We start from the raw sequence: 12,012 nt of genomic DNA, 5'->3' as shown, positions 1-12,012 counted from the left end.
TCATTGTGTACGTGAGCCAAGAGCCATTATTCACATTTGTTGATTTAATTGGCTTTTGCTGATTTTTGGCTTCTGTTGAAATAACACATTCTGCTGTAAACATGATTTTTCTTTCAATGTTAAATATTAATAAAATATATATTTACAAAAAAAAAATGCACCTTTGACCCAATTCTTCAACCAATGTAGGATTCAGTATAAATTTACTTTGAAGTTGCTGCACATTTTATTTTATTAAATCCCTTCGTTGTGAAAATCATGTATAGAACTTGCCTGCTTTTCAAGTAGTTTCATTATAGGAAACACAGTGCAACCGGAAAGTATTCAGAGCTTTGCTTTTTCCACATTTTGTTATGTTACAGCCTTATTCCAAAATGGATAAAATTCATTGTTTTCTTCAAAATTCTTCAAACTATGCCCCATAATGACAACATGAAAGAAGTTTGTTTGAAATCTTTGCAAATTTATTAAAAATAAAAAAATCCTATGTAGATAAGTATTCACAGCCTTTGTCATGACACTCAAAATTGAGCTCAGGTGCATCTTGTTTCTACTGATCATCCTTTAGATGTTTCTACAACTTGATTGGAGTCCATCTGTAGTAAATTCAGTTGATTGGACATGATTTGGAAAGGCACACACCTGTCTATATAAGGTCCCACAGTTAACATAGCATGTTGGAGCATAAACCTAGCCATGAAGTCCAAGGAATTGTCTTTAAGCCGCCGAGACAGGATTGCATCAAGGCACAGATCTTGGGAAGGGTACAGAAAAATGTCTGCAGCATTGAAGGTCCCAATGAGCACAGTGGCCTCCGTCTGTAAATGGAAGAGGTTTGGAACCACCAGGACTCCTAGAGTCCGCTGCCCGGCCAAACTCTGCGATCGAGGGAGAAGGGCCTTAGTCAGGTCACCAAGAACACGATGCTCACTCTGACAGAGCTCCAGCATTTCTTTTATAGAGATAGGAGAACCTTCCAGAGGAACAACCATCTATGCAGCACTCCACCAATTAGGCCTGTATGGTAGTGGCCAGCCTGCCTGGAGTTTGCCAAAAGGTACCTGAAGGACTCTGACCATGAGAAACAAAATTCTCTGGTCTGATGAAACAAAGATTGAACTCTTTGGCCTGAATGGTGAGCATCATGTCTGGAGGATACCAGGCACCGATCATCCCTTGGCCAATACCATCTTTACAGTGATGCATCTCTACAGCATGGTGATGCGAGCATCATGTTGGGATGTTTTTCAGCGGCAGGAACTGGGAGACTAGTTAGGATCGAGGGAAAGATGAATGCAGCAATGTACAGAGACATTCTTGATGAAAAACCTACTCCAGAGTGCACTTGACCTCAAACTGGGGTGAAGGTTCATCTCCCAACAGGATAATGACCCTAAGCACACAGCCAAAATAGTGGCTTACGGGACAACTCTGTAAATGCCCTTGAGCGGCCCATACTTGAGCCCAATTGAACATCTCTGGAAATATCTAAAAATGGCTGTGCCTCGACGCTCCCCATTCAACCTGATGGAGCTTGAGAGGTCCTGCAAAGAATAATTTGAGAAACTGCCCAAAAATAGGTGTGCCCAGCTTGTCGCATCATACTAAAAATAACTTGAGACTGGAATTAGTGCCAAAGGTGCTTCAACAAAGCATTGAGCAAAGGCTGTGAATACTTGTGTAGATGTGATTCTTTTTTTTTTTTTTCTCTAGTCTGTCTAGGACAGCACTAGTGGCTTCACCTCCGGAGGCAGAAAACACATCACCAGATCTTTAAAGGGCGACTCCCGTCCCTTCTCCCTCAGTCTTTGTGTTTCCTCCTCTGGAGGAGGCTGGATTTGAGCTCTCCTTCCCCTAAAACTGGGATTGCCCATGAGAGAAGGCGAAGGAGGTCTGTGTATCTGGTGGATGGCAGGCATTTTGTCCCCCGGTCAGGTTGAGCGCAGCCTGGGGAGGCTGGCGTTCCCCGCTTGACTGCTGAATAATCATATTTTGTACGGGTCAGGCGGGGGCCGGGCGTAGGTCTTGAGTTCCGGTCTATGGAATGCAGGAGGAGGGTGGGGACTTCTGGCGGACCACTTCCGGTTCCAAGTCATGGGGCGAGCGTGGACGGCGGAGCCAGGGCGCCTTGGTTTAAAAAGTGCCAGCCACAATGACAATGTTGCACCACAGCTTAAGGGAAAAGCCACCAAGCGGACAGCTACCTTACAAACGAAGCATGGATGCAGCTGAATGTGGCAGTGGAGCCAAACCAGCTCAGCTAGGCATACACAGGGGTGCATTGAACCTACGGGGCTGGGGGGGGGGGGAGTGATGGACTGTTTATGTGGTCCGTTTGGTCCTCCCCCTCTATTAAGACAGGATCCGGACTAATGAGTCTTGCGAATCCTGTCAGCTGTTGGTGAAGGACATCCTATTTTGCTAAGGTTTTACGCTGATGGTAGCTTGTCTGTTTCCCTTCCTTCTCTTAGGCTCTGCCCAAAGAGCCGGAGAGGTTGGGGGGGGGGGGGGGGGGAGAGATGTCCATCATGTATAAACAAGTTTAAGGAAGGGTGGATCAAAGCCCCTCTGTAAACTCTGTATTGATAAATTGGTTTACAAGGAGACTACAGGGGCCTGTAAGGAACTGATTTCTGGTGTGCAGAAAAAAATGCAGTCCATCAAGACAATGCTGGTGTACCTTGAGACGCCAAAACAACCAGCCGCAGTTCCCCCCCCCCCCCCCCCCCCAGAGGAGGGTGATGAATCGGGAGGAGAGGAATTAGATTCTTTGGTTGACCTAAGCGAGGTGGCATCATCCAAAGATATTCCGATATTCCTCAAGGAACAAGCTCACCCAGATACAGTCTCACTCGAGGTTGCCTTATTGGGGTTGATCATTCATTCATCTATGAGACGCTTGAAATTAAAGAAGGGCATGTCTTTGTCCTTGCATGACCGGATGTATCAAACCCTGAAGGAAGACCCAACCAGGGCACTGGTGGGCTTAAAGAGTGGGTGGAGCCGGAGAAAAAAACAATTTTTTTCCCCAAAAGTTTGAAGAGATTTCCCTTCAGTGAGGATCCCACCTGTGTTTGGAACAAGGTGCCCAAGGTAGACGCAGCCTTCTCCCAGTGCGCTAAATCAACAGACCCCACCTTTGAGGACATGGATGTCCTCAAGGAACCCATAGACAGAAGGATAGAGGTGCTTCTGAAAAGGTCATGGGAAGTAGCCACAACAATAGTGGCTCGTAATCTGGAGGTCGGGCTGGAACAATTGCAAGGGCATTTGGAAAGTGGGACTTCCATGAAATTTTGAATCCCCTTCCTATGCTGCACAAAGCAGCGGGCTATATGGCAGATGCTTCTGCCGAGTCAGTCAAACTTTCAGCAAAGACTGCTGCCCTCATAAATTAATCTCACAGAGCATTATGGTTGAAATCCTGGTCGGGGGACCCAACCTCAAAAGTTAGGCTATGTGGCATCCCTTTTGAGGGAGACCTCTTGTTTGGGCAGGATCTAGAAAAGGTTCTGGATCTCACTGCGGACAAGGAGACCTTCCCTACTAAGACTAAAAAAAGCACCAGGGAAATGTTTTTTAGGTCCCCAAAGACTAGGACAGTCGCAAGGACAGACCTCTAAAGGGTCACCTCTGAAAAAACAGTGGGGAGGGGGAAAACAGAAAGGCGTTCTGTTTTCCTCTCCTAAAAAAAAAAAAAAAACACTAAATCCCAGTGACTCGGTTCCCGTGGGGGGGAAGACTGGGGCAGTTCCTCCCACAGTAGGAAAAGACTACCCCAAATGTTTCAGGGAGGGCTATCGAGTTCAAGCACACTCCGCCTATTAGGATGTGTGACCAAACCTCCCAGAGATCCTCAAAAGGCGACGGCCTTGCTGTTGCAAATTGGCGATTTGGTAGACCAGCGGGTTCTTGTTCCAGTGCCAGAACAGGAGGTAAATCGCGGTTCTACTCTTGTGTGTTTGTAGTGAAGAAACCTTCAGGCAAATTCCATCAGCTTTTTGAATTTGAAGTTACTAAAGATTTCGGTAACATACAAAAAAAACGATTTTTACGGTAAAGTCCATTCTTCCTCCCGATTGTTTCATGTCCTCCCTTGATCAAAAAAGATATTTGAGGATGGCAATCCAGTGGGGAAGGCAGATCTGACATTTCCAGTTCAGGGCCCTACCATTCGGCCTATCCTCATCCCCCAGGATTTTTACGAAAGTCTTGGCGGAAGCTTTGGCTCCCTTGAGACTGAAAGGGATCTTGGTCATACCGTATTTGGACGACCTTTTATTCTTTGCCCCCTCCGAGCTCCAATTACAGGGAGATCTGCGGGCAGCCATTTCCTTTCTAAAAAGACTGGGGTGGTTGATAAACAAAGAAAAGTCGCACTTAATCCAGACGCAAGGGTTACTGTACCTGGGTTTCTCTCTGAACTCGGTGGCGCAAAAAGTCTTTCTCGCAGAGGAGAAAGTAGAAAAGGTGAAGGCTGCTGCAATCTTTTTGCAAAACAATCAGGCGATTTCCCACCGCTCCGCTATGTCGGATCTGGGTCTTCTGGTAGCAACAATTCCTGTGGTTCTTTGGGCAAGGGCCCATTTCAGGTGCCTTCAGGCCGACATCCTGAACAGCTGGGAGGGGGCACAGGAATCCCTAGACACAACCATCCGCCTATCTTCAAAGACCAGGAGGTCTCTGTGGTGGGGGAGAAAAGAGGAGAACCTAGTACAGGGTTTATGGTGGTCTCTTCCACTATCTGTCCATCACCGCAGATGCCAGTGCTTGGGGGCCCATTTGGGGTCAAAAATAGCCCAAGGACGCTGGGAGAAAGTAAAGTCCCAAAGGTCAGCCAACTGGAGAGCGTTACATGCGATCTGGGAAGCGTTGAGAACATTTGCCAGAGATCTGAAGGGTCACCACGTACATATCCTCTCGCACAGTGTGGTAGCAGTCTCATATCTAAATAAGCAAGGGGGAACAAGATGTCTGTCCTTAATCAGACTAACAAGTATGATCTTGTATTGGGCCGAGAGAAACTTGAGGTCGGTGTCGGCAGTCCACCTGAGAGGAGTGGACGCCAAGTGTGTGAGTCAGAATGGTCCCTAAACAGGGACATTTTTCAACTGATAGTGCAGCAGTGGGGTCTCCCAGAGGTTCGCCAACAGAACAAATGCCCAGGTTCCAGTGTACTTCTCAATAGAGAGAGAAGCAGGGTCCAAAGGGACAGATGCCTTAGCCCAGAAGTGGGCTTTTCCCACTTGCTACTCCTTTCCCCCCATTCAAACTTATTCCTCTAGTGCAGAGGAAATTTCTTCAAGAACGGACCACAATGATATTGGTTCCATATTGGCCGGAGAGGCAGTGGTTTTCCACGCTGTTATGCCTGTCAGAGGAGCTTCCCCTCATGCTGCCTGAGAGGGAGGATCTGCTGTCCCAGGGCCCAGTTCTGTTACCAGAAATACAAAGTCTAAAATTATCAGGTTGTTGTCTGAGGTAAACCTCTTGAAGTCTAAAGGGCTCTCAGGGTGATAAACCCAATTCTTTCCAGTAGAAAGAAGGTAACCCAAGCAATTTGTTAAATTTTGGAAAGTTTTTTTGTTCATAGTTCGATACCAAGAAGGTGTCTGTAAGTATCCTGGCAGTCTTCGTTTTTACAAGACCGTGCAGATAAAGGACTGGCCATTAGTACAAGTTGCAGCCTCATCTGTTTATTTTTTATTTTTTTTAGAGCAACCCCTGGCATTAGACCCACTAGTTAGCAGGTTCTTTAAGGGGTTAGCCAGAATTAGACCTGTTCCGTTTAAAATTTTACCAAAATGGGACCTGTCAATTGTATAACAGGGATGGATAAAATGGTGGCAGGAAGAAGAGCCCTCTTTAAAATGGGTCACGCTCAAAACAGTCTTCTTAGTGGTCATATCCACAGCTAGATGCATTAGCAAAGTTCAGGCTCTTTCCATTAAAGAGCCTTTTTTGCAAATTTTTGAAGACAGGCTGATGCTACGCACAGACCCTGGGTTTTTGCCTAAAGTAGTGACAAAATTCCATAGAACTCAGGAAATTTTGCCATCATTCTGTGGGTCCCTCACCAATCCAAAGGAAGTAGAATTCCACCAACTGGGTGTGAGAGCCTGTCTCTTACAGTATCTGGAGATGTTGAAAAGCATTAGGAAATCCAATGCAATATTTATTTTACATGCAGGAAAAAAATTGGGTCCCTAGCTTCAAAAAACACAATTGCAAGATGGATTAAACAAGCTAGTGTGGAAGCTTACAAAATTATGAAACTGGAATGTCCTTTTTCCGCTTGGGAGAAAAGTCCTCCAAGCAGTAGCCCCCCCCCCCCAATCTGGTAAGTTCTCGTTGATCCTCCCTAGTGCTAGTGCTGTCCTGGACAGACGACTAGAGAAAACTAGAGTTAGACTTACCGGTAACTCTGTTTCTAGGAGTTCTCCAGCACAGCATGGATTTTGTTTCAGAAGGCGTTCCGGGGAAGTTCTCGGTTAGACTAAGGGAGATGGGACGGGAGCCGCTCTTTAAAGATCTGGTGATGTTTCCTGCCTCCGGAGGTGGAGCCCATCTATCTAGCGCTGTCCTGGACGACTTCTAGAAACAGTTACCTGTAAGTCTAACTCCTAGTTTCATTTTTTTTTTTTTTTTTTTCCGTTATTCATTTATAATATATCTGCAAAGATTTCAACAAACGTCTTTCTTCAGGTCAGTCATGGGGTATTGCTTGTAGAATTTTGGGGAAAATAATTTAATCCATTTTGGAACAAGGCTGTAACATAACAAAATGTGAAAAAAGTGAAGCACTGTGAATACTTTCCGGATGCACTGTAAATACAGACCTTGTCATCACTGTCCACCTGAAAATAGTTGTCACCTACCTGCCATGCTGGTTTTCTGAGTTAATGCTAAATTTGAGTTTCATCCTACCCAGTGAACTATGATTTTATTCAGATATATATTATGTCCAGTCATATAACACTGGGTTCCCTTGGTATCTTTGGTAGTGGGCGGCCCTCAATGTGACCACATCAGTGCCAATTCTCTGCATTATTGTACTGGGATTGCGGGGCACTATGCTCTGAAGATACAGGAAGAGGCTTTAATGACATTGGGCTGTAAAATGACAGACAATTGATCATGGAACACGACACCTGCAAGGGATATCACTGGTGGTGCAGGGCACCTGATATCACTGGTAAATTACTGATCACCTCCTGGCAGTGCTAGTTTCCTGGAAGTTATGCTGACTTACTGGCTTCATTCTTTTTCTCTGTCACTGCCTTATAAAAAAGAATGCAACTCATAAAAGTCCTCATCTGTATCCTTGTTCTCAAACATACAGTAATTGTCTTCAGCGTAAAGAACAACAAGGAGTCATAGAAGTGATGGTTTGGCCCCCACAGACCCTTTATAGCTCATCATCAAGTCTGTCTGGGATTACATGGAGACAGAAGATCTGTGGTTAGTGCTCCAAGATATTTAGAACAACCTACCTGCTGAGTTCCTTTAACTACTTAACCTCCGGAAGATTTACTCCCCTTCGTGGCCAGGCCATTTTTTGCAATACAGCACTGCGTTACATTAACTGACAGTTGTGTGATGATGCAATGCTGTACCCAAATAAAAAAATTTATGTCGTTTTTTTCCCCCACAAATAGCTTTCTTTTGGTGGTACTTTGGTCACCTTTTCAGTTTTTGTTTTTTTTACGCTATAAACAAAAAAATCTGACAATTTTGAAAAATAAATTTCTTTCTGCTATAAAACATCCAATAAAAAAAAGTAGAAAATCAAATTTCTTCATAAATTTAGGCCAATATGTATTCTGCTACATGTTTTTGATTAAAAAAATGGCAATAAGCATACACTGGTTTACGTGAATGTTAGTGTCTACAATCTGGTGTATATATATTTTTTATATTAGTAATGGCGACGATCAGTGACTTAAAGCACTGCGATATTGCAGTGGACAGTCGGACACTAACTGCCAGTGGCAATAATACAGTGCTCAGTTCTAAAAAACGTACTGTCACTGTCTGGGGAAGGGTTAAACAGCTAGGGTGATCAAAGGGTTAGCTTTGCAGGAACACCAAAACCACCCCACCCCCATCAGAACAGAGATCTGTCTTGTTTACATGAGCAGAGCTCCGTTCTGAGTCTCTGCCCAACAATCAGCGGGTGGCGGTTGCCATCAAGTGCCCAGCTTCTGCTGTAAATCAAAGCAGAAGGGGCACCTCATATGCCCCCTGCAGGCAGAAGCGCGAACCGTGATCCAGCGCAAAGCTGCCCCCCTGTAGCAGTAAAACTGCTATAGGGCGATCAGCAATTGGTAAAAACTGTGTTCAAGTGTAGCTAGAAGAATTGATGCTGTTTTAAAGGCAAAGGTTGGTCACACCAAATATCGATTTTGATTTTGATTTCTCTTCTATTCATTTACTTTCAGTTTTTGTTTTGTTGCAAAGTCCAATATTTATTTAACCCCTTCATGCCTAAGCCTTTTTCTGACAATTTTTGCCTACAAGTTAAAATCAGTATTTTTTTGCTAAAAATTTTTTTTTTGCTGTCACTAGGAATGTGAACATCCCTTGTGACAGTAATAGGCAGTGACAGGTACTCTTTATAGAAGGATCTGAGGACCCCAAATCCCTCCTTTGCACTTAAAAGTATTCAGATGCCAAAACGTCCTGACATTGCTTCCAGGTTACTAAATCTGAAACTTGATCAAAGCCAATTCTGGGTCTCAGGCCAGCCAGCCAGCACACATGGTGGCTGGTTGCTTGGGCCTCCCTGTGGAATAGGAGAGCCTGGCTAAGCTGCAGAAGATGGCAAGAAGGTTGGTGGAGGGGGGGGGGGGGGGAGAGAGACATCCATAGCTCCCAACCGGCCCTGATTTTGAAACCGTCCCTAATTTGGAGCAATGTCCTTCTGTCCTTCATTCCTCCTCATTTGTCCCTCATTTTGGTCTGATCTATATAGTTGTACATAAAATGCACTTTTTATCTTTCAAAAAGTGTTTCCCAGTGCTAAACCTTTTATCCAGTTTCTAAATTGCTGTGTTTGTACATTTTAAAAGCCAATATAAAGGAATAACAGTGATAAAAAGTCCTTGTGGATTTATTTAAACATTTTTTGGTTAATTCTCCTTAAAGGGGGTTTGGCAGGAGGCGTGTCCTATGCCTACATACATTTGTTAGTAGGTGCGCTCTAAAAAATGGTGCCATGCCAGTTTAAATAATCATGGGTGAGTAATATAATATTAGTTGCATAGTGAGTAACTCTCAAACATATTGATTTATATAAAGAGTTCATGTAACCATGACTGATGTTAGGTTTGCTTCTATAGGTTACAGAAACACAACTCATTTGGATTAACACTGAAGTTTGTTCTAGGCCTCCCAGTGTTAAGGAGGTGGAGGAGACTCTGCACCGAAAGGGTTGGGACAGTGATAATAATGGGGGATGTTAACTACCTGGTAATAGACTAGAGTATTGGCACAGTGAAAGGGCAAGAATTTAAAAACCTATTACAAGACAATCTTATGGTCCAGTTTATTGAGGCCCTGACTAGGAATGACACTCTGCTGGACCTGGCAATCTTAAACAATATAGAGCTTACCAATATTCATATAAAAGAACACCTGGGTAGCAGTGGCCATAACATGATTTCATTTAATGTTAGCTGTAAGCAGCAAGCTCATCCTGGAACTATAAATACACTTAACATTGAATGCAAATTTTCCAAGGATAAGGGCGGCTCTCCAAGACCTATACTGGGAGGGAATATTGGCATTGATGAACAGAAATCCTTCAAAAAGATTTCAAATTCACAGCAAAGTATATTCCCATAGCCAATATGTTTAAAATGCTAAAAATAAAACCTATGTGGCTTACGGCCAAAGTAAAAAAAAAAAAAAAAAAAAAACTATATATGATAAAAGCTTTAAAAAAAAAAAAATTATAAAAATGAAAGAATTCTATCATTGTTTAAATGTTACAAAGAATATAACCAAATATGTAAAAAGGAAATCAAGAACACAGATTTCAAAAAATAGGACAAACCCCCAAACATTCTTAAAATATATTAATGTTAACTGTTTGCCGACCGCCGGATGTCATGAAGGCCAGGTGGAGTGGCTCTCGTTGCGGGAGGGTGTCATATGATGTCCTCCCATTTAAACAGGGAATGCGCGCAATTGTGCGCGTGCATCCCTGTTCCTTCAGTGGCGGCGTGTCACAGAGACACAGCTCGCCACCGAGGGGGATTTGGCATGGCTGTTTACCACATGATCGGCCGTGATGAAGTCATGGCAGATCACAGATGGTGCCACCCCACTGTGGACGGTGAAGGCGAGCAAGCATGTTGACGGCAGCATGTTCTCAGGAACGCTGCTCGTCACCGACGCTGGTAAACAGCCATTGGTCGGCTGTTTACCCACGTGATTGACTGTGATCCTTTCACAGCCAATCCCTAAATGTCCACAAACCACTGTTACAGCGGTTTGTTCGTGTGTGAGAACGAGATTGCGTAACCTCTCGTTAACACTTACAGTGGATTGACCCCCCCCACCAATAAAGAGGACCTGTCATCGCCCATCATAGTACCGGTCACAGTACATCAGAGTACCCGAGTACCGGTCACAGTACATCAGAGTACCCGAGTACCGGTCACAGTCCATCAGAGTACCAGAGTACCTGCCCCAGTCCATATAAATACCCCCGAGTACCTATCACAGTCCATATGAATACCTGAGTACCTGTCACAGTTCATCTGAGTACCCAAATACCTTTCACAGTCCATCAGAGTACCTGAGTATCTGTCACTGCCCTTCAGAGTACACAAGTGCCTATTTGCAGTCCATGCCTCATAGAATATACATTGGGGTGTTTGCTTTACAAAATAGGATCATTTTTGGTAATTCCACTGTCCTGGTGCTCCGGGACCTTCAAAAGTGTGGTAAGTTGGAATGAAATGAGATGTGTAATTTATGATCCTAGAACGCCTGAAGGTACTACTTCAAGGTTGGCCCTCTGTATGTGGCCAGGCTGTGTAAAAGTCACACCTGTGGTATCGCCATACTCTGAAAGAGTAGCAGAATGTATTTTGGGTTGTAATTTGTTGTATGCATATGCTGTGTGAGAAATAACCTGATATGACAATTTTGTAAAAAAATAAAATAAATCTTCATTTTGTAAAGAATTGTGGGAAAAAAACAACTTAAAAAAAAACTCACCATGCTACTTTCCTAATACCTTGGAATGTCTACTTTCTAAAAAGGGGTCATTTGGGGGGTATTTGTACTTTCCTGACTTGTTAGTGTCTCATGAAATGAGATTCACCTGATGTACTGAAGGCCCTATCAATTTCAGAGATTGGCACCTTAGTTTGTAGACTCTATAACTTTCACAGAGACCAAATAATATACACTAATTTGGTTTATTTTTACCAAAGATATGTAGCAGTATAAATTTTGGCCAAAATTTATGAAGAAAAATTTGCAATTTGCAAAAAATTTTACGACAGAAACAAAGAAAAGGAAATTTTTTTTTTCTACAAAATTTAAAATTTTATTTATAGCACGAAAAAATTAATAAAAAAACACTAGTGATTAAATACAACCAAAAGAAAGCTCTATAGTGTGAAAAAAGGATGCAAGTTTCATATGGGTACAGTGTTGCATGACTGAGTAATTGTCATTCAAACTGAGAGCGCTGAAAATTGGTCTGGGCAGGAAGGGGGTGTAAGTGCCCGTATTGAGGTGGTTAAAAAGGTCAGGTCTGAGCATGTAGTCCCATTACAGAATAATCTAGAGTGGGTGACTGGGGACAAAGAAAAGGCTAATTTATTAAATACTTTCTTCAGCTCTGTGTATACAAAGGAGCATGGGGGAGCTTGTGTCCATAATGGGGATGGTATTGACACAGCTCTAAATGATCTACAATAAAGGTGGAAAAAGCACCGGGACCAGATGGACTCCACCCACTGATCCTAAATGTCATTTCAAAGCCATTGTATC

This window comes from Lithobates pipiens, unplaced genomic scaffold (assembly GCF_037356315.1).
Source record: "Lithobates pipiens isolate NorthernLeopardFrog02 unplaced genomic scaffold, aLitPip1_a1.2 Scaffold_25, whole genome shotgun sequence".
NCBI lineage: Eukaryota > Metazoa > Chordata > Amphibia > Anura > Ranidae > Lithobates > Lithobates pipiens.
The sequence above is the reverse complement of the archived record's forward strand: the minus strand, read 5'-3'. Positions refer to the sequence as shown.